Source organism: Mastigoproctus giganteus, chromosome 7 (genome assembly GCF_048544385.1).
Source record: "Mastigoproctus giganteus isolate SK-2022 chromosome 7, ASM4854438v1, whole genome shotgun sequence".
Lineage (NCBI taxonomy): Eukaryota > Metazoa > Arthropoda > Arachnida > Uropygi > Thelyphonidae > Mastigoproctus > Mastigoproctus giganteus.
Window position 1 is genome coordinate 210,118,439 of NC_143581.1, and position 25,101 is coordinate 210,143,539.

The following is a 25,101-nucleotide window of genomic DNA, read 5'->3' on the forward strand; positions in this document are numbered from 1 at the left end:
AATTATTCTGGTTACTTTATTGTCAAATCTCGTATACACATCACTTTGGCCACTTGTAGGTGGTAACTAGGAGCGAAAAATCACTCTCAAAAAGTAACCATCGTGGGTAAAGAAAGAGCCACCAGCGTTTAGTTTAAAAAAAAAAAAAAAAAAAAAAAAAAAAATATATATATATATATATATATATATATATTTATTAGGCAGTGTGTGTGTGTATATATATATATAGGCAGTGCTGTAGTCGTAAAATTAGCAGAAGGTATACTCTGTGAATGTTACATATGCAGAGAGTATACAAAGTGTGCTTATTAATCGAATTCGAGAGGGTATATGGCGTATACCCATGTGTGCATATATAATAGACACTCCTGCCCTCGTATTACACTAATAGCTCAGAGTGTGGAAGAATTTAGATGTAGGAAAGTAAACAGTACATGATTGAAGAATATAAAGCTGGTGCTCAGGTTATCCGGGAATGCAATTTCCCGTCCATGTTAGCAACGGCCCTGGACATGGTAGATATATGCATTCGGAAGTGTCCGAATGCAATATTTTGGATATATTCGGTATTTCAGAAAGATGCAATATCTGTACTTGAAGTAGTCGTTTCGAAAGATGAGGCGAAAAATTCTGGTTAATTCATACAAATCATCTCGAGAAGGGATCTCCATTCCCCAGGATTTCTGTAGTTATTAAAATTGATGACTATACCAGGATATTTAAAAAAATACGCTATGCTTTTAATTACTTATGACAACGGAACTGGCTCCCTTTGATCTTAAGTTGCCACCCCCTAGTATGAATATAAAAATTTATTTATTCGTATATACAGTATTTACTGCAATGTTTACAGAATAAGACCTGTGTTTTCGCTCGTATGTTGGCCGTCTTTAGTTTAATTTTTTAAGCAGCTTCCTTGAAATTCCAACAGTTTCGTTGATTTTCTGTTTCAGTGACCAACTGCCTGTATAATATTCAATCGAGCATCTTTTTGTAGCTTTCAATGCAGTTACAAAATTAAAGATGGAAATCACAGAGTGCAGAAATATTTGCTAAGATACAAAAGCTGCAGTTATGGAAATCTTCATAGCATCTTTTATGAACGGTATTGGATGTTGGGCGATCCCGTATTGAATATATTTTAAAGTGAAGAAAAACTAAAATTTTACATGTTTTATGGTACCATAAAACATGTAAAACTTTTAAAATTTAAACCTTAAAAAATGTAAAACCACATTGTTTGCTAATTGTAAGTACAATAATTAAAATTAATGTTCCCTCCCTCCTTTTTTGAACGCCTTATACTTGTACCTTTTCTAGCATGGAAAGGAGGCAGGCTGGAAATCGGAGTTCAGGGAAAGATGCACGGGAGAGGAATGGCTCGAATGCGGACACATGAAGAACAAACTATTAGAAGGAAGAAATTAATTCAAATCGATTTAATTATGTGCTTTAATTATCCATTTATTAAGGATCTGCGTAGTTCGTGCCTGTGGACAGTTTTCAAAATGCCTGTCTTGACTATGTGGCCATAGTCAAGACAGGAATTTTGTTTTACTGTCGTGATGTATAGAATCAATTCTTTTACGGTCTGGTATTTAGAATCAATTCATTTTTGTTTTTTTTTGAATTGTCAGATAGGGTTATAGCTAATTCTCAAATAGTGTTCTAGTCGTGCTTTTCTTCAGTATTTCCCTACATATACTGCTATGCCATACTTGATTTCTAAACTAGTTTTGTTGGTAAAACGTTGATTCTTTGAATTGTTGCGATGAACTGAGAGCGGGGAAGACGTTCAATAGTGCTTTGCTGAAAAACTCCTATTTTTTGATCATGTTTTCTGCGGTTGTTGTATACAAGCATACACCTTTATATCTGACAAGTTATTGCATTGAAATTCCAGGATGTTAAGATGTTTATTTCGCTCATGTGGGTCCTGAAACTCGTGCATTATGGTCTTGTTGCTGAAATCAACTTTCATGTAATGATTTATAGGCAGTTTACCTGAACCCCATAATTCCGTCGAACAAAGGTCAAGGTTCTTTGCCATTTTCCCACTTTTACTTTCCTTTCTTTTTTTATTCTACCAGGTGGAGATCACTTGCAAGCATCTCGGAATACCGCTTTTATGGTATTATCGACCGTCCTATAATCTCAGTGCTCCGACATGTGCAGGTGAGTCACGCACTACGAGATAAGAGACGCGAGGAGTGTTGCAAATTGAAAGAAACCTGTCGCGATCTAATACAGCAGGTGCGTTTGCTGCACTTTGCTGCTGTGACCTCATCACGTAATTGATGATCAAATAGTTCACAGGCAGTACGACGTGTCCAGATGGCGCTCTGTTCAGATTAACCCTTTTAAGTTTATCGTAAACACATACTTAAATCCCTGGCTCCAACATCTTAAAGGTTTCACGATGTGGATAACCATGTCAAAGGTGAAAAAAGTTGGAGCCATTGGGGAGGCTGTTTGTGACTGATTCAGGGTACATTTTACAATCTAAGTTTCCAATGATTAAAACTAGTTTCTAAATCTCGCTTCCAGACAATTCCGTTGAATTACAAAACGTTTCTATCTGCTTTTTGTGGGGCGATGTTTTCTTTCCTTTTATTTATTTATATATATTTTTTGGAAATCTCGCACCTCTTACTGATCCTGCCATACCTACCTTCGAATCCAAAGCACTCATCAAAATTTTCGTTTTTTTTTTTTTTTTTTTTTGATTTGGTAGTTGTTGGCGCATCGGCTTCTGTGGCCATATTGCACCTCCCAAGGTTTTTGCAGTACTTTGATCCAAGCCCGAGGCGGGAATCGAACCCGCGACCTTTGGGTTGCCGGGCAGGTACTTTACCCACTCGGCTAGCCCGGTCGGCCAAAATTTTCGTATTTGTTCCTTAAAGGTGGTCTTGTGAAAATAATAATCGAAGCCCACACATTCTTTTTCTCTCTCTGTTTGTAAGAAATTGCCAGATGGTCTTAAACGTTAAATACCCCAAAACCTTTCGGCTAGCGAAGTGGTTACAGTCACTGCCATCCTGGCTGGAAAAGCTGTAGGTCTCTCACCAAATGCTGCCCAAATGGACAAGAGGAATTTTATCTCATTAGTTGTTCAGCTAGTCGATCTCGGGCAAAGGATACATAGTTTTTACCTCCGAAAACTACAGCCTTTCATCCTGCAAACTATTAAGCTAAGCCAAGGCGTGGCAGTATAGTAGCAATTCCGTCGGAGACCGGAAAAATTCTTAAAGGTATCTTCAATCCTGAATGTCGTTAGTGGATCTCAGGCGGAGTGAATAGGGCTTTCCCTGAAATTATTGCGTGCTTTCCAAACAACACGGCTGTCGTAGCCGAGTGGGTCAAACGCGAGGGTGCATAAGTACACGTGCTTTGAGTGACCGGGGTTCAAGCCCGTGACTGCTAAATACGGTGCTGTTTCTTGTATTCTCTCCAACTTGTGAACTCCTCTGATCTTGATCGGAGTATAAACAGAAAATGCATTTATTTTATTTTTTTACAATATGCAGATAGGCCACCAAACGCATACTTGTTATTATTTTTGGTGCAAGGGCTGCTTAGGCCATATTGCGTGTACATAATATGGCCTAAGATCAGATTTAGGTCTGGTGCGTCCTCGTAGGCAGCACAGTGGTTTATAATCGCCGTCCTACTTACAAGGGATGGAAAAGACCCGGGTTCGAATCCTGTCAGTGATGCTAGAAACTTTTATGGATTTTTTTTCACTCTGTAGCCCAGTTAGCCGGTTTCAGACGAGGACAGCAACGTTTTTCGTCGTGAAAAAAAAAAAAAAAAAAAACGGAAAACCGATCGGAGAACACCCGCAGTTTATGAACATAGTACGCATGGGTGGATGAGTTATTCTCGAGTCGAGGGTCTTCCATACAAAAATGCACGAATATTAAATTGATCTTAAACAACGTGGCAGATAAAACTGGGTACTTGGCGAACCATAATAATTTCTATGATGTACACAAAGTGATCATTTTATTAGGTCCATCTACCTTTCATGATATGAAACGTTCCTTCAGTAATATGGGCTTGCCAGAGTACTTAAGATCCCTCTACTTGTTGCATGACCTGCCTCCTCGGGGCTAAGTGTGGGCAACAAACAGTGTTATACAAGGGGAGTACACAACGCGGAAATGGGGGAACCCCTGGTGCCGTCAGACAACTAACACACTTTACCCAAAGAAGCATCACGTGGGCGTACCGTGTGGTATAAATTAGGTGGACAACTACGTAGGCATACTGTAAGAATGTGTGCAGTTCAGTGCGAGGATGGGTAAAACAAAAGATTTTGTGACCCCAAAATTATTGCGTACTTTTCAATCAGCACAATATACAGATCAGCCACCAAACACATACTTGCACACACACATAATGGGTGAATGTAGCATGCACAGTGAGCACCCCAGACGCACCAGTATGAGTATCTTAGAAACTGCAACCTTGCTGGGGTTTGCGCGTACGACTGTGGCTCGGGTGTGTCGGGATTGTTTCAGTAACCAGATAATATTCATCCAACGGTGATCCTGTCATCGGAAATAGCTCGATGATACGAAAGGCCAAGGTAATAACAAGACTTGTTCGGGGGAGATAGTCTTGTACAGGGTGACTTGAAAGGCTTCAATCAAATAATAACAATGACACCAAAACAGACATTTCAGAACCCACACCTCGTCGTTCCTTGTCACGGTCTCGCGATTGGCAGAGTGATTATAACCACATCTTGCCCACACCGGGTGAAAAAGGTCTGGATCCGAGTCCCTTCAATGACGAGAAAAATTTTTATTGGATGTTTTCACGGAGTAATTGAATTGGACTCAGGAATCGAACAGAATACACCCCATAGTCGTAGTAACACACACACACTATGTTGCCATCATGGATGGGGTAACACAGCCAACGACCGAACCGAGTTTCAATCCTCTCAGCAAAAAACAAGAAGGTATAGCTATATTGGGCTCAGGAATGCCACCATCAGTGGACGGTGGAGGACTGAAAAAATGTTGCCTGGTCTGACAAATCGTGGTTCCTGCTGTTTCACTCTGATACTCCGTGGCTGAGTTAGTCGGTCTCAGGCGTAGATAGCAAGGTTCCCCCCCCCCCCCAGAAACTGGGATTTTTCCGTTTAGCAAAACAGGCAAATCGACCAGGGAACACACGCAATTTACAGACATAATACATTTACGGGCATATGTAAGAAATTAAGAGTGGCCCTAATATAATAATTTGTTTCACTCTGATGGGAAGAACAGAATGTGGTTAAGACAGCATAAGTGCATGGATCCATCCTGGTAGGTGTCAACAATGTAAGCTGATGACTGAAATTGTTTTCGACCATGTATATTCCTTTTTTTCGGCCATTTGCGATGTATTCCTTTCAGTGTATTTGTGAATGGGTTCTTGAAACTGTCATGTCGCAAGGCAAGAATTTCACAGAACAGGTTCAAGTAACATGGGAGTAATTTCAGCACTGCGGTAACCTCCTACTAGATACCAGATATTGTCAGATACCAGTCTAACTGTGGACATGTGTAAAGGGCGACACCTGGAACATCTGTCCAATTCCTCTTCGTCTCTCTGTAAAGAACAGAATCAACTGTAAAGGGCCAGAAATGTGTTGATATAGGTTTGTGTGTATTGTACGTGAGTTCTGTTGTTTTGTTCTGACCGCTTGATTACCCAGAAGTATCAGTTACCTGGACGATTTTGGGTACTGGTCCACACCATGGGAAGGTGGTCCAGTCCCAGTAAAGCACGTACCCGTCTCAAAAGAGACTCTGGCCCACCTGGTGTTGCCAGTATCCTCTAGGGGCCCATTCCAGAGGAGCAACAACAAAAAACCCACCCGTGGTGCAGGTTTGAGAAAAATAAGAAGAAAAAAAAAGAAAGAAAACATAATAAAGAAAACGAAAAGAAAAAGTGGAACGAAAAAAAAAAAGAAAAAAAAAACAGAAAAGGGAAAAAAAGTAAAAGCAAAAGAGAAAAAAAAATTAAGACAGCAGCCCCAAAATCCTGGAGTGCAGACAGGTGATGTGGGGTCAGAACAAGTTGGTCAACTTGATTTATGCTAAAGGATGGCACTTCATTTCGCAGTTCTTTCCTAATTGTCTTCATAACAGGCAATTCGTGGAGATGTTGCCAATTTTCTTTTGCACCACAGAAACAGAGGTCAGTATTTAACAGTTCTAGCTGGTGAAATTTTTTCGTTAAGGGCCCGTGCCCAGTAATAAGGTATGATGTTTCCAGATTAATCGTAAACCATGAGCTAACCTTCTTTGACATCACAAAGGAGACATCCGGTAGAAAATTTCTAGTTACAGTGCCAACAGTTGAAATGTCCCACCTTGTTTGCCAGACATCTATCAGCTCGTTGAAGCATCGAGCTTTTTCCCTTTTATTATCAGCATTTAGCGATAGGTCTATATCCATAATGGAGGTAGGTAATCCCCTAAATATTACATATAGGTCTAACGGGAGAGTATCTGCAATAACCTGAATTGCGGCAGTGGAGACCGTTAGGTAAATGCGATGTATTGCTAGTAGCATTGCACTCTGGATCGAGTTGAGTTTTTCCTTCATTTTGACTTTCACCACTCTGTGGAACCAAGCTCCGGCCGCGAATGAAATGAAACTATGGGAAGGAATGCCGCTTTATAGTAGAGGAGCAGGGTCCGCCTGGATAGGCTCCACTCATTTCTTGAAATTCTAATGATGGAGGCAGTAAACTTACTGGTTTTTTCACGGTGTTGTAGGAATGCGTGATCATAGCCTGTGGTCTATGATCACGCCCAAGCCCCTGGCCTGCACAACCAGGGGGAACTGGATACCATTAATTTTTACCTGGGGGGCGTTCTTTAGCATTAGCATTAGTAGGGCATATGATGCAAGAAAGCAAGCTTATATAGCATCAGCCAAAAAAAAAAAAAAATTGCTCAATCCATTCAAGGCCTTATACACCTCAATTAGATCACCTCGCAAGTGCGTAGTCTCCAGAAGCTGCAATTTGCAGAACTTAAGCCTTTCTTGGTAACACCAACCTTTTGTTCCACTCGCCAATCTCATTGCCCTTCTCTGTACTCGTTCCAGCAGCTCTACATCCTTCTTAAAATGAGGCCTCCAGACCTGTATACATTACTGAAGGTGTGGCCTGACGATTGCCTTATACAAGGGGACAATCATCCCCTTATCCCTACTAGCAAAATTTTTATATATCATTGAGAAGACATAGTGAGCTTCTCTTGTAGCTTTTTTGCACTGTTCAGAAAACTTCACATCTGACTGCACAATTACCCCAAGATCTTTTTCATTCTCCCAATACCCTGAGTGTAGCACCACACAGATGATACGGTACTCTGCAGTTACTACTACCCATATGCAGTACTTTACATTTGTCAATGTTAAACTTCAGTTGCCACTTATCAGCCCAACTGCTAACTTTTCCAGATCCTATTGCAGTAGCGTACTATCATTACTGTCATTAACAACTCTGCCAACCTTCGTATCGTCTGCAAACTTAGACATTAACCCTGATATACCTTCATCAATATCACTGATAAATACCGAAAACAATGGACCCAACACTGAACCCTGGGGAACTCCACTAATAACAGTCCATGAAGAGCAGTGTCCATTGATAACCATTCTCTGTCTTCTCCCACTCAACTGTCCCTTTTTGCACATTGTAGCAACTTGCCCTTAATGCCATGTTGCTTCTTACGCCAAGTTTTGTTTTAAAAATCATCTTAGTTTTGAATCTAACTGAGCAACTGTGGGACGAGTTCTTGTTTATATTCCGGCACGACCACCAGATCACTGAAGTTTACAATAAATCAATCAGTACAAACGTTTATTGTATTTAGTAGTCACGGGCTTGAATCCCGGTCCACTCAAAGAACATGTGCTATTGCAGTCGGGCTCCTGACCACTCGGCTACGTCTGGCCGTAGAGATCCGCAAACGTCAAACTTGCAGAAACTTTGCATCACCTCGCCGAGTCCATGCCACGACGAATCCAGGATATTATGATGGCTAAAGAACCTTTTGCTAGGTTTACCTAATAAAGTTGCCGCTCGCTGTTATTTATAAAATAAAATAAAAATAATAATAAAACTAAAAATACTTATAGTAATTGCGATGATCCGGGGAGAGCCTGGAGCAATTGCGTCCTGGTAAATCCATGTCTGAGATGTTAATGTGGTGTAAATCAACAGGAATAACAACTGAGATCATGAAGCTTCTGTTCACTATACTGTATTACCAAAAGTAACTGGACACTTGCACTTATGAACAAAACATATGATAATTAAATGAATTTAATAACGGATTGGCCTACCTTAGGCCGTAATAGTTATTTTAATGTGTTATGAAGACTCTTGGTAGAAAGCTGAAGATTTATGGTAGAAAGCTGGTGGTAATTGCGTTCTATTCCTACTTGGAAGCATTAAGCATTCTTGAGCTCCTTCTAATGAACACGACCTTTTTAAACCCTTCCCCAAATATAGCGTTCTAATGCACCCTAAAGATATCCAATTTAGTTGACATCGGGAATGGGGCTCTTGTACTGGAAACTACAATGTTCCGACGTTATTATCTTCAAATCATGGGTTCACAATTGTTGATTAATGACATGGAGTGCCATCGTTTTGCAAGGGGTAAAAGGCTGTTTCTATAAAATTTTCGTAATGCAGATACTGTACAGAGAACTGTCCAGCATATCAGTGATCCCATGCTATTGTAGTAGAGTTTTAGGAGCATCAGCGAACTAAGGCCATATTGGTCCATATATACTGTCTGTAATTTGCGTGTGTTCTGTGGTCGATTTTCTGTTTGGTGAACGAAAAACTGGAGTTTCCGGGATTAAAACTATGCCTATCACCGGCTGAAGCCGACTAACTCAGCCACGTTGTGAAAAAGGCCCATAAAAATCTTCACGTCATCGACGGAACTCGAACTCAGGTCTCTTCCACCGGGTGTGGTGAGGATGGCCTTTCTATCAACTGTGCTACCCACGAGGGCTGGTCCCATGCACTACGATCAGTGGATGCATACCACGAAAAACATCCCCAGACGATGACACCTCCCAACTTCACAGCTGGCAAACACATTCAGGCAGTAAGCGTTCTCCAGATATCTCGCCCTCGCTGGTAGCCAGTTAGTATAATCACCGTCCTCCCCACACCCAGTGTAAAAGACCTGGATTCGAATCTCGTCAATGACGTGAGGAAGAGTTAGTCGGCGTCAGGCGTGGGTAGCATGGCTTTTCTCCCGGAAACTCAGATTTTTCGTCCAGCAAACAGCAAATCGACCACAGAACACGCAATTGAAAACATGTTATATACAGCGCAATATGGTCTAAGTTGCTGATGCGCATAAAGCTTCATAACAACCAACTAACCAGACATCTTCCACACCCAGACATGTTCATTAAACTGGAAGAACTGTAGCATGACGTTGTGCTGTACTGGTTTGATTTATGTCGATCACAATCTAGGTTCGATATGTTATCATACCAGTCAGCAGTGTGCATGTTTATGTTAAAGGTTTATGGTATGCTGCTGCTGCTGTTACTTACCTTGTAAATATAAGTTCGCCTGTTAGCTCAAAGCCTCTAAACTCAATTTATCTCGGGTTTGATGATGAGATGAGGTAACCAGCCATTTCAAGGCTCCTATTAGTCAGTATTTTACGCTTCCCTAGTTATTTCTAGGTCAGTTAGTGTCACTTCTGGACTTAGTATTGGCATTACGTGACAAAATGATGCAAAAACGTGGACTTTTTCTGCACCTGCAAAAAAAAAAAAAAAAAAAAAGGAAGAAAAAAAAGTCACCTCCAGTCATTCATACTTTCTCTGTTGCCAAAAATGACTAGATTGCGAAATTTATTTCTATGTGATTCAGCATACTGCTCTATGCACAAACATTCCTGTCCCCCATGATGTCCAATTATTATTCTCCTCGGAAACTCTTAGTTCCTGCAGTCAGAGCGTTGTCCCATCACTTGTGGTGGAATAATGTATCGTGTAAATTTTATCAATTTTATGGTCAGTTTTCTGTTTCATGGAGGAAAAAACTACGCAACTGTCGTCCTAGACCAGAGGTTCCCAAACTTTCTCGGTTCAGGCGCCCTTACTGTCCCAATAATTTTTTCACGGCACCCCTAAGCCAAAATAAATATCCAACACAGTGGTTTTCGACCTTTTAATATATACCTATATAATAATTTTAATCTTTATATAGAGGTACTAAATAAAGATCAATTATAGATCACCACAAAATTAAAAAGATACGGTACAATGTATATTGTACCGTACCCTTTATATTGTACCCCTTTTATAATGAAATAAATATATAAATTTAAATAATAATAATAACTTTAAGTAACTTAAACCCAAATTACACGGCACCCCAATAATGTTGTTACGGCACCCATATTGAAAACCACTGTCCTAGACAGATCGACCGAACAACTTATCCACAGTGCGAAAACAAAGCTCATAAATCGTTGAGAAAAGATTCGAACTCGGGCTTTTTTCCATGATGTGTGGAAGGAGAGCGATTAACCATAGTGTTAACCTCTAGGATGTCCTTCTCTTTATTCCTTCAAAACTTCTAATCTTGTTGCCCTTCTTTGTACTCGTTCCAGCAGCTCTATATCCTTCTTAAAATGAGGCCTCCAGACCTGCATACAGTACTCACGGTGTGGCCTGACCATTTCCTTATACAAGGGGATAATCACCTCCTTATTCCTGCTAGAAAAATTATATATCATTAACAAGACACCATGAGCTACTCTTACAGACCGTCTGGACTGCTCAGGAAACTTCATATCTGCCTGCACAATTACCCCAGGTCCTTTTTATTCTCTACCACTGTCAGTGTAGTACCACGTAGTTGATAGGCTACTCTGCGATTACTGCTTCCCATATGCAGTACTTTACATTCGTCAATATTAAACTTCAGTTGCCACCTCTCAGCCCAATTGCTCAACTTTTCTATATCCTGTTGCAGCAGCGTAGTGTCATTAACAACAGTGCTGACCTTCGTATCATCTGCAAACTTGGACATTAAGCCTGATATATCATCATCAATATCATTAATAAATACAGAAAACAACAATGGACTCAAATTTAACTCCAGGGGCTCACATCTGGTGAGTATGGGCTTGGCACACCCAGGGTTCTGAGTTGGATATCATCATTCTTCACTCTCTCTCTCTCTCTCTCTCTCTCTCTCTCGAATTTGTTTTTTGGCTGGTGGAGCATAAGCCTCAGGCTTCCTTGCACCATATGGCTAATAATAATAATAGCTCGGAAAGAGGGAGGAAGGGGCCTGATAGAGCAACAGAAAATAGCGATAGTTAATCTGAAGAATCACTTCGAGAACAACGCAACACCAATCCGCCAGGCCAAAGGAAGATAGACAAGTAGTACATCCCATTCAACCTAAGCGAGGAGCTCCCTCCTGCCCAGACGGCACAAGAAACGAAGCTATAAAGATGGGCAAAGAAGACACTCCGTGGCAGACACTATAGTGACCTCCATCAAGATCACATCGATAACATTGCTTTCAATGCATTGCTCACAAGCGGGACGCTCTTCGCCGAGACTGGAGGATTCATGCTGGCCATCCAAGACCAAGTAATCAACACCAGAAACTATAGAAAATACATAGCAAAGGAGCCCGGAATGTCAGATGACACAATGTCGACGATGCCACCTGGCCTCAGAAACGATCCAACACATCATCACGGGGTGCAAGGTGATCACCCAGACTGAGTACGCTCGTAGACACGATCAGGATAATACATAAGAAGCTAGCGAGGAAATACCAGTTGATCGAAGAAAGTGTACCAAGTACGAACTCCAGGCAGTACTAGAGATCCCAACCCACAAGCTATAGTGGGACCGCGCCATAATAACGGATAAGACCATCCCGCACAACAAACCGGACATAACCCTTGTGGACAAGATGAAAAAGGCTACCTACCTAATTGATATAGCGGTTCCCAACACTAGCAATGTCCAGACAACCCATGAGGAAAAAATTAGAAAATACACGAACCTGAGACATGAGGTAAAAGAGATGTGGCATATGCAAGAAGTAACGACCATCCCGATCATCGTGTCAACCACCAGGATGGTGCTAAAGACCCTACATAGCAGCCTAGCAGCAATAGGTCTCCCAGAGAATACCTACAAGGAACTCCAGAAAGTCGCAATCCTGAACACCTGTAGGATAGCCAGAGAGTTCCTCGACCAACAGTAACACCAGACATAACAAACACCCTGTGTACTTAGTAGCAGTACCCGTCACGGAGTGGAATCCCCCAATCAGAGAGAAATAATATAAGAGCAACAACAATAATAATAATAACACTGAACTCTGGGGGACTCCACTAATAACATTAGTCCACGAAGAGCAGTGTCCATTGATTACCACTCTCTATAGGGTGTCCTTCCAGACAAATACTCACAGAAAAGTAAACGAGCAAAAAAAATTGTGAGATGTAAAAATAACTCATGTAGAATGCAATGTATTAAGCATTTTTCACTTTCTACATCTTGTTCTGAAATCACCTATTGTCTAAGAATTACTAAGTGCAGTAGTTACTGTATATTATTTTTAATTGATCTTAGTTGTGTTTGGGACTGCGCCAAACTATGAAACAGATTTGTAAAGTGTAAATTCAATATAACCATTCTCTGGGTAAGGTTACGCTGAATGCACTATAGACGTTGTTATGTTGTAAAGTTAGAGCATGTTAGGAAGTAAATACTGCACTGCTCGACAAAATTAACAGAACGAAATGTTTTTCATGAATATTTTATTGTGCAGAGCTCACCGAAGGCGAATGTTTGATATAATAGACATCCTGACATTCAAATTCCTATATTCTAATAGAAATCGATCTATCACATTACAGAGCCGCACATTGTGCAAATTATTCATGCCGACAAAAACTGGGTTTGCGACCACATCACTTCATTCCCCTTTTTTGGCTTGTTCAGTGGGATTGCCACATCCCCAGTAGTCAGAATAGCAAGTCATCGTTGTTTAGGTATTTCTTTGAGATGGCGGGCGACTTGAAGCTAGACAGTCGTAGGCGGATATAGTGGCATAGTGTTTACGGGAGGCGCCACCTGTGGTCTCTCACAACTACACCATTTGTGCTCTTTTGCAGTTACAAGACTCTAAATGCCAGAAATGTGTGTGGCGGCGCCTCCGTATCCAGGTGGGAAGGAGCAGCAGTGCGTAGCACACGCTTCTTGATTAGACCGGGGTTCGAGCCCGTCGCCACCAAATACGGAGGATGCGGAAAGGTCAGGGAATGACCACCGCATATTCCCGGAGCAATATGGCCTTAGTTGCTAATGCTCCTAAAAACCAAACAACAACAACAACAACAAATGTGTGTGGCATGTTGTATGTGTGTAGTATTGTGTTGGGTTCTGTTGTTTCGCTGGCTTTTTATCCGTAGGGCCACTAATGGGACTCTACGATGCCCTCCACCACCACTGGGAGGTGACCGGGCTGCCTATCATACTCTGGCCAGCCGCTGCCAGAGTAAAAGTCCCAGGAGAAGATGGCCCTGTGCGAACGCCATTGGCCAAGCGCTCTGTGTTGATCCCGCACCCAGTTGGATGCCAGCAGTGATCTCGCACCTTGAGGTGGGAGCAAGCATATATCCTACTCGTAAAGGGTTTGCAGTATAGTTTCCGTAGCATAGATTTACATAGACGGAGGTGGCACGTTGGCATAATGTGTCACGCAGTGTCATCTAGGCACTTTGGAAGCAGAGGCAGTTTTGTGGGGGACTACTGGTACCGCTGACAGATACACACTATATCCACTATGGAAGCACTTTCAGAAGAAAAGAAGAGATGGCCAGGGTCGCCCGAGGGCACGTCAACCAGAACACAACCGCTATCTAGCTCTCACATCAAGTCGGAACCCGTTGATTTCCTGTCATCAATTGTCTTTTTAAGTTGCTGCAGCCACAGGTGAAAACATTTCCAACTGGACTGTGTTAAGAACTCTCAGTTCAAGTGGACTCTACACAACGAAGCCAGTGGTTTAATATTCCATTAATCCCAAACCGCAGAGCTTGTCGAAACTGGTGCTGTGACTTGAAGCCCTGACAAATGGGGTACAGTTCTGTTCTCTGATGAGTCCCGTTTTAGTCTACAAACAGATTCCAGACGTTATTTCATCTAATGACAACAACGAGGAATGCGGTACATCCCTCCAACGTCAGGGAAAGGGACACTTACAGTGGAGTCTGTGTTCTCGTGTGGGGCGGAATAATGATCAGCAGCCGCATCCCTCTTCATATTTTTGATAGAGATACAATAACTGTGCAGAAGTACCGAGAACAGATCTTTGAACCCTATGTGCGAGTTTTATTGGGTGCGGTTGGCCCAGATTTTCTTTTCATGCACGACAACGCCACTGCACATAGAGCTCAAGTGATGGAGAAATAGTTTGAAACTGAAGATATCCAAAGACTGCCTAGCCAGTACGATCATCAGACTTAAGTCTGGTCGAACATGTGTGGGACGCCCGTGGGCGTCGCATTGCAAGCCGACAGACAACTCCTCGGTCACTTGGTGAGCCGAGGTCTGCACTGGTGGAAAAATGGGATTTGTTGCCACAGAATCTTAGACACTCTTATATCGAGCATGGTTCACCGCCGTCAAGTTGGAGAGGATCATGCGTCGTACTGATGTCATGTGACCATATTTTCGAGCATCTTGTATCGAATTCTGTAATGTTATCTTGTTGGTAATTCTTAAAGGACCCCTAAAATGGCCCTTATACCCGACCGAAGTTTCTCGCTGTACCCTCATATCATTGTATTCTATGAAACACCACCATACCAAATTTTGTCCCGCTTCATCTCAAGCTGCACGAGTTAAAACACATTTACTACGTGTTCTGCCAATATTTTCGAGCAGCGTACTGCACCTCACGAATTTTCTTGCCCCTTATAGCCATGTTTAACCTACTTCGTTAGAAGATATTTCTTAGATTTCTCACGTAGGCTGAGATAAGAACAGTTTTAACAAATACATCGTGCTCTTCCTTAATATATGTATTTGAGAACATAGTAACTTTTCTTTTTCATATACTTCACATTTTCCTCCTTCCTACCATAAGTCGGTCTGAGTAATTTAGGCCGCTTCATGTTGACCCCGACATACGATACAGCGTTTGTCTACTGTTCCACCAAAATATGATTGACTTCCGCGAGGTCTTAGGTTACCTAGCCCAAAGCCCGTTGGCCACAAGGATGTCTATCTCTGTACTGAGAGGATTTCTGCCCACTAGGAAAAGATAAAGCGACTTGTTCTTACAGGTTATTGTGAAGCCAGTGCTGGTGGGATTCCTTCCCACACTCCTTCATTGTGCTTGATTGTATTGGGTTTCTTAGTCCGTTTGTGTTGGAAACCTAATATCGTGACCCTCAACCAGTAACTGTGCCTGTATGAGAAGATTGGAATTATTGCCCGCATAATTCTCGAGTTAAGACCAATTTGTAGACAGCACGAATTGTCAAGATGTATAATTAGGAATTTGAATCATTCTTTGTTGTATCTGCTGATTAAATTATTGCTTCCATGTATTAAAACATTAACCAATTAGAGTAAATGCACAACATAATTCCATTATTTCATTTCACAAAAGAAAATAAAGGAATCTGGTTAAGTTATTAATCAAACTCTGAACTCCATTAGTTTATTAGCAAAGTAAAATGATAAATTCTATATGTTATTCTTCAATGTTATTTAAACTAAATGTAAAATTGTGCTTTGAGCATTATCAAGTTGGTATCCTATCTCTCACCCCCCCCCTCCAAGTCACCATCAACCTGTGTACTAAGATGGATGAACAAGATGGCTCCGAATCCACCATCCTGGCCCTTTCTGGTAGCAAAGTGGTTATAGTCACGGCCTTTTCACAACAGGTGAAAAAGGCCTGAATTTGAATCCCGTTACTGTCGCGAGGGACATTGCAGGCTTTTTTCACAACATAGTTGAGTTAGTCGGTCTCAGGCAAGTGTTGTATGATTTTATCTCCAGGAAGATGGGATTTTTGGCCCAAAAACAGCGAACTGACGGAAGAATATATGCAGTTATTGGCATAATATACTGATGAACTTGAAGCATTAGTTTCTTTGGAACTTAACACACCTAAATCACCATCCTACTCAAAAGCAGTGCTAGGCTTCTGAATCGGCGTAAGTTTATTGTATCTATAAATTGTGTGCATCCTATGGTTGCTGAAACAATAGTTGTTGTTGTTGGTTCGTCTGTTTGCTGAAAAAAAAAAAAAAAGATTATGACTAATCTGGCCACCGTGTGAAAAGGTCTCATAAGTCACCCCCATCCCCAGAAAAGATTCGAACCGAAGCCTTTTTCACACTGAGTGGAAAGATTATAAACACTGTGTTAGCCTTGAGGGCATAGGAATGTGTTTCACTGCATGTTTCCGAGTTTCAAGATAGAAGAAAACGCCTATCAACTCTCCAATATACGGGACTACCTAAAATCAAGCTGACTTAAAAATATATCCAAATATTAAATGCTATCCATCTCTCTAACAGTACGGAGATTGATCTGGAAAAAATCTGTAGAGAGAAGCGCTCCGATTTTGTTTAATACTGCACACTGTATGCCGGCAGTATTGAACTTGTTGACCCAATGATGTTTAAAATCTTTTTGGTATACTCGATAACGAAGATCAAAAAGATCACTAGTCGAAAAGAAAATATGCGTCTGCCCCAACTAGAACAACTTTCTGTCCAACTCTACTCTCTCTCTCTCTCTCTGTCTAAGTGAGGCTGTGTTTACCAAAAATAAGAAATTATAATATTATATATAAACAACAAAGAGAGAAATAATAATATTTATGAATAACAGTATTTATTTATAATAAATAATATTCTTTACACTGAGGAGCACGCCCATTATTATTATTTATAAATAAATAATGCTCCCCCGTGTAATCACCTCATCGTTAGAATGCGTTACTGTACTTTATTAAACTCCTTGACAGACAAAAGTTTTTGGTGTGGACTTTCATTGGAAAAGTTCTACATCTAATTTTATAGTACATATTTGTAAATTAATTGTTCATATTCTTCAGTTAATCAGTAATATTTACTCATGTCTTTAATCGGGTTCTAAAGGCTTACCTGTTATAAGGAAGTTATTTTAGACCTTATAATGAATGATAAATTTGGTAACGTTTTTGAAAAGCTGACGCTCTTCAGAGCTGTTGGAGAATGCGCATTATAAATATTACGAGTTAATAATATGATTACGCATTTAGTATACAGTACTTCTACAATATATAAAATATTAATTTTACTTTCCTGGAGGTATGCTGGATTCTGTGATTGACTTGTTTGTGATATTTGTGATTCAAATGGATTGCAGAATGCTGTAGAGCAGGGTCGGCAATCTTTTTGAGTGAAGAGCCATTTCTGATCTAATTAAAAAAAAAAAAAAAAAAAGAGAATCCGAAGAGCCGACTTCAGCTTAAGCTGGGAGAGGGAGGGGGAAGTTAAGAAATGGAATAGAGTGGGAAGGTGTTTTATTAAAAAATATATTTTTTGAAATATTATTTATTAATAATATTTCTAATTAATGTGACTTTTGCTGCTGAACTTCTTGAGCGAGTCTCTCAACATCAGGGAAATCTGCCGTAATTTTGATCTTTAAGCATGCTGAGAGACTCGCATTGTTCAGACGGTTTCTTGATATATTTTTAATAATATAGTTCAGGTCCGAAAATATTTGCCTGCAGAAATTCTACGAACCAAAAACTGAGAGAAGTCCAAACGCAAATATTTTCAAATTTATATGTATCCGGTAAGCTACACCACGCATCGAACACAATTTGGTCTTGCTTTTTCAACTCATCCATCGGCATCCATTTATGTAGAATTGTAAGGGCAGCCTTTTGCCTCTCCAAATCTTCAATTTCAGTTTTAAAGCATTTTAGTCTTGCACTCCACATGACTTTAATTTTTAAGTCCTCTAACTCCATTTCAAACTTTGCTTCATGGGCTAAAAGTTAAAGAGCCGCAGGTTGCTGACCCCTGCTGTAGACGTTAGTTATACAAGTCAAACATGAAGTTCCAGTTTAATGTTCATTAGCTAGATTATTCAATCAGTAAATTCTCTTCCCAATGATATGCCTTTTTATTTACACTCCATTAATATCATTGTCAATCTTTCTGTAAAAAGAATCATGAATTGAAAAAGAATACGCCTATGACTGGGGTTTGATCACGTATAGTCGGAACAATAAAAACACAACTCTTTTCATGCACAACGCTACGATTTAACTGTTATTTCTGCCTTATAATATCATCTTTTACAATCAGTTAACTATATTCAAAAATGCATCAATTACTTAATTTCATATTTAAAAATGCACTCATTAATTTTGGTTAACGTCGTTAAACTCGATTCCTGATTGTCATTTTCGAATGATATATGACTTATCGTCGTAAATGCAAAACTCAGCCAATATCGTGAACAGAACATATTTTCAAGAACGGTTTTGATAATGTATAATACTGTAGATCGATTTGAAGTGTACTCATATGTATATTTATTTCAAGTTAATCATTCGTCCGCAATGGTCACCGGTACGGCAGTGTTGTCTTTTCCTTAGTGGAAGCACGAACTGAGTGAGACGTTGTCTTGTCCTGTTGGAACCATTGATTCCGAACAGCCGCAGGTTTTCAGCTCTACAAATTGTGTTTAAATCCTCTAATACAGGTGTAGCCAACTTAATTTGTGATGCTATCTACTTTTTTTCTTTAATATGTGTCGCGATCTACCATCTCAAGAATTTCATTGCACATGGTTAAAAAAGTTAATCAACACATATTGAAAAATGTTGTTTATAAATTTTAAAATGAAATACAATTCAGAATTCTTATTTTAAATTCATACGTATTTAAAATTTTTATTTATGGGAAGTTTGTCTTCATATCATCTGCCAAGCTCTCAGAATCGGGGGGGGGGGGGGGAACGCCTCCGTAGCCAGGTGCAGCAGTGCGTAGCACACGCTTCTTGATTAGACCGGGGTTCGAGCCCGTGACCACCAAATACGGAGGATGCGGAGAGGTCAGGGAACGACCACCGTATATTCCTGGAGCAATATGGCCTTGGTTGCTAATGCTCCTAAAAACCAAATAACATCTCAAAATCGGGGATATGCTGTGATAAGGCCAACCGTAAAGAATCTTCTGTATGCAAGTCCGTAAGAATAGAGCGATTCTTCGTCTTTGTTTGTTTCAAAACGAAACGGCCAATTCACGTAGATATGTGGAAAGAAAACAGGAATTTAAAAGTTCACTGCATTTTTTTTTAAATTTGGGTACTTTTCTCGGCAAACATATTTCCAAGTCTTTTTTTTGATGACCTGGCTTTTAGGAAGATATCGTTTCGCAATGTAATAATTTCATTTTCGGGTAATATGAAAAATGTGAAAAATCTCAGCGATTTTTCCCGCAATTTGTTTCGTATCTAAATCGACATTAAATGGATAAGAAATATGTTGAACAATGTCTTCAATTGTTTTAAAATCACTGAATCTGGTTTCAAAATCATCCACAACTTTCTCAATTTCAGAAACATATTTCTCACTATTAAATTCAAAAACAGGATATTTTTGCAAATGATCTTGCATTTTTCCAAAATTATCGAATTTTTTTCCTTTGAGATCCTTAGCCATTGCCAAAAATTGATATTTATATGCAGAAATACTACTAATCATGTCATCCACATTTTTATTTTTTCCTTGTAATTCCAAATTCAGATCACTTAATTTACTGGTAAAATCTGCCAAAAAAGCCAGATCACACAACCACTCCGTTGTTGTGTGATCTTGTAGCTGCTGATAATCATCTCCCTTTTGATCAACAATTTTTGTAATTTCATTCTGCAAATTTCGAAATATCTTTAGAAACTTACTCCGACTCAGCCACTTCACATCTGTGTGTAATATTAGATCTGGTTCATTTTCATCGAGTTGCATTTTGAAAAGTCTCCTTTGAAGAGATTGTCCTCTGATGGAATTCATGATTTTGAAAGCTATGTTCATAACACTTTTAGTATTTATTCTTTTGCTGCTAACACTTGTTGGTGGATGATACAGTGGTAACTCAAAAAATCTGGGAATTCATCATCATTAAGATGCCCCGTAACTGCTTTAGCTCCATCTGTTGTTATTGATACGAGCTTAAATAGTGATAATTTAATTTTTTCAATAAAAGTTTTGAATGCGTTAAATATATCAAGACCTCTAGTTCTTTCTTTTAACGAAACCATATCCAGCAGTTCTTCTCTAGTGGCAGAATCATCGAAAACCATTCGAATAAAATCGAGCTGTATCACTGACGTCTGTAGATTCATCCAGTTGTAAAGAAAAGGACACACAATTAGCAATATGAGCAATTGTTCGCTCACATTTTTACTCATTTTTTAGATGCGTCGCATCACAGTATTTTGAGATAATTGCAGATCTTGAAGCGCACTTTTATTTTAATTTTTGTTCTTAAAATTTTCAAAAAAGAATCTGTTATTTCTAAAAATACGTCTTTGATGAATTGACCATAAGAAAATGGTTCTTGCATTTTTTTGCAAGAAGATGACTCCCTTTAAATGATGCTGCAGTTACTGCTGTAGATTTTAAATTAGGCGTCGCGAAGCAGTTTTGCTGTGCGAATAATCTGGATTTAAGTTCTTTTAATTTATGATTTCTAAGGTCACTATTAGGCGGAAAATTCGATTGGTATTTACCATGGAGTGCGTTGAAGTGCCTTTCTAAATTTCCCTTTTTGGGTATAGCCATGGAAGCATTGCAAATCAAACAACATTTTTCTGTTATCATTACAAAAAAGTATTCCAGTTCCCGCTCTTGATGAAAGTCATACGTTTTACTCTTTTTCGTAGTATTCATAATAAGAATTCGACACATACACATGCTCTCCACAACGTAACTGCGTGAATTTTCACTAGACAAGTCTAGAGGCTGCGCGGCGACAAGGGTAGTCATGTAGTTCAACGGATTTGTAATACGAGTATGCAATGGGGCGCATAATAATAATAACATTTAGATTTTGACTAATCTATTTTTATATATATTTAAAATTCGTCGTGATCGACCGAATTAAAACCGCAATCGACTTGTTAGCCACCCATGCTCTAATACATTCACAGCATTTCCCCATATCTCTATTAACAAATGTTGCTTGTCTGGCATAAATCTTAGAACAATACTGCCCATATTACAAAACTTTTGACCGAGTTAAACATTGTCCGGCCACTTTTTTTTTTTTTTTTTTTTGACGTCAATGTCTTAATTTTGTTTTTAAATTCCGTCATAGCAGAAAAAACTTGTCTCACATACATAAGCCGATGCCAATGAGAGAAGTTCTCTGAGGGTCATTTTACTCAGATGTTTATATTCACCCTTTATTTTCTGCTAGAACACGTAAAAGTTGCTCTTTCATTTCTTCTGAAATTGCTGCTTTCCCAGTAACATTTTAATATGCAGTTTTAAGCACCGAAAGCTTATCACAAGTGTAAGTTATTTTTCATTAGTTCCTCAATGAATCTTATTTGAGTGTTTTAAAAGTACATGTAATAATGTGCTGTAAAACTAAAAAGAAAAATTCAGTTATCTCAAAATTTCAGTTGTTCTGGAATAAATCAGACTTCTCTTGCGCGCCCCTAAGGGTACGTGAACCACTGGTTGAGAAACACTGCACCATTAACCTATGCAAGAGAAATAATTTAATTAGCACTCTTAATAATTAACATACTATATACCGTGAAGTTCTCTTAGTTATCAATATTTGCTTATTTATTCGAGTTTCTCAACCTTATCTCTGCGTGAAAAGTCTGTGTGTGCGCCCTCAGCAATTTCAACGGCTCGTCCACATATCAGAGCAGTTGAAGAGGGAAAAAAGTAGCAAGACGGCACTTTGTAAATAATTAAAGCTCTAACTGGAAATGCGCCATCTTTGTTGGCGCAATGCATATTTCTGCTCCTGGGATAATTTAAAGGCAATTAATAAAGGCTGATCGCACCACCGGTTCAACCTACGGGTGAGCAGCAATTGCTGGGCACAGTCTCTGTCTAGCGTTGAACACCAATAAAATGTCTCGTTTACCGTGTCTGTTGGGCGATGCCTTCCACTGTTCGCTAAGAGGATGCAGGAGGTAGGTCCGGTGTAAGGGTAGTGACAGTGAGTCACGTGACTGCTTATCATTAATAATTGTCAATCATTACTGCCCGGAGAAGTACAGATTATGCAGGGCGGGGTCGGCATACATGCCCGCCACTGTGTCGGAAACTCTGTACCACACATTTGTCTGCATGTCCCAGACCCGACTACTACAAGAGAACCCCTCTGATAGCGATCCCACCCATACAAGATAATTCCACGAAGAAATATTGAAGAGATTATGAACGCCTGTACTATCTTTACTTAGGACCCTAAATACGACAATCAAAATAATACTATTACAAAATTGCATTATTACTAAAATTAATAAACCAGCCAAAAGGATTTATTTAGTTAAATCAGTTGTATACACTGGTTATTTCCATAAAATAATATTAAGTATAAAATACTTTTATAATGAATTTAAGTTGTAATTAAATAAATGTGGCGAATTGTTATTCCTCCTCTCCTGTCGTTAAGATCGGGTCTTGTGATACCTTCTTTCGCATTATTTACATTTAAATAGGCTTTCTAGAGGATATTATTTCCCTTCCCTTGGACACATTCCCATGTTGAGCTCTTTCTTATCGAATTCCATTCATCTTAGTACCATGACTTTAAATAAAATTATATAAAATTATTCCGATGTATTTAAATATTTTCTTATTTGCGAATAAAACAATTTATGGAAATGTTAATAGTTCTCGGTTGAATCGTATTATGCTTGTCTTTTCATAAGTTAACAGTAGGGACTCAGGAAGGATGAAAGCTGGATACACTGGAGGTCACATTCCGCCCATCTGCTGGAGGACGTTTCACACCCGATATCACGTGATATATGCATCCGCTCATGTTACTAGCTTTCATTTTCAGCGCTTTTCTAGAACCAGTGGATCATACGACGACCAAAGGTCAGAGAAACAAACATCTCGGATGCACTAATTTCAAATCATCTAATCGATCCCTCAAGTGCCCTGCAGCGGGTTTACCGCCACCGCCCAGTGTTGCCATGAATCTTGAAGGTCCTTTTCACCTTCAAAATGAGCAATCGTCCGATCTCGAGTCGGACATTAGTCGCCATTCGTCATGGCATAATAATATCGTGTCTAGGCTTTTTCTTATCTGGATTCTAACGGTTTATTTAATAGTTTTTTTTTTTTTTTTTTTTCCTTCTTCTGTCTTAGGCTTTTGCGCGACATAACGAAACGTCAGTGGGGAGGACAAAAAAAGGAAGAATTATTAGCTTCCATAATTAGCTCGAGGTATGCACCATCCCCCACCTTAGAGCGATGGGCAGGTAATGTTGCAGACATTATGGCCCGTGGCTGGGAGGTGCGGACTGGAAAGAGAAACTGCGCACGCACACGCAAACGACAAAAAGCATTTTAGCTAGGCTGTGCAGACCAATACAAAATCTGACGGGCACACGACGAAGTCACGTGATACGGGAAGAAAAGGTCCATTGTTATGGTGACTGTTACCTTTCCTGCTTCGCCCATTGCATTATTCTCCCACACACTCTGTTATTAATTAGTATCCGTGTTACTACGCGTAGCTACTGGAATTATTTCTCTTCTTCTATACACCAACTTTTTTCTAAGACTGTAAACACTGAATACTTATAAGGAAGTAAGTAATAAAGTTTAAAAGTTCAAAATGAAAAATCGGCTGAAGTTATGAAAATTTATAAATTAATAAAATTAAGCAGAAAGTTTTCTCTAACGTTGAAATGTTCATGTTTTGAATGGATTGAAATTTATAAGGAATGGTTGGGTGAGATATTTTTCGGAGCAAACATTTCACCCAACATGATTAATCTTCCCTATGAAGCTAGTGCGCAAGTTAATTTATCGTATGTCTTGACGTGCGTGAACAATTTTGCATCTTGTGTGGACTGAATGCCGAAATAGCTCAACGAGAAAAACTCTTCTCCCTCCTCTCAGATCAGCTCACTGCAGCTCCGACTGCAGAGGAGTTTAATAATTCCTGCAGTCTCCAACAGGATCCAAGTCTAGACCTCTCCAAATGCATGACAAGTAGCAAATTCTCTACTGTCACAGAGGGCCGAACATCGAAGCAGATTCAGATTGAATACTGTTACATTTGTCCCAGTTGCGCCACTATACGACCACTTATTTTTTTTAATAGTTCAAAGTAATGAATTATATGGGCTTGTCTGCCTCACACGCTTGGTTAGAAACTCAGCTTACCTCCAACCAACCTTCACTGCTAATCCATGTTATATACACAATACTAACAGCAAACCACGTACTGATGACCTAACAATACTGAGCACAAATATGTTTGCATTATTTTTGCATATGCTCTGGAGAGCCATACAGACAGTGTTTTTCATCCTTTTGTTTTAGTAATAGAACACTTTGGATTGAGTAAGGAACATACAAACATTATATCTACATAAAATTTACTTCGTTCATTTACTTTTAGTACCAAAATACTTGTTTTCATGATCGTGAGATGTTGCTTTAAACATAACTTATCGTATGTAGAAAAGCGATGATATTTGATGGAACATTTCCCGGACCACTTGGGCAATGCTCGCGGAACAACTCGTTTCAAAACACCACAGTAGGAGGAGTGAACATCAACTTGTTGTAAAGTTGCCACATGAGGTACTGGGTGAACGTAGTAGTGGATTTAGCACTTTCAGGGCTCTAAGCGGATACATCTTTCAGGACCCATGTCGTTTAAAATACACAATTTTATATATATATATATATATATTATAATTAGTATGCTTAATAGGTTAAATTTTAGCTTATAGTTTATTGAATACTTATGTGCAACGTTAATGCCATTGTAATTA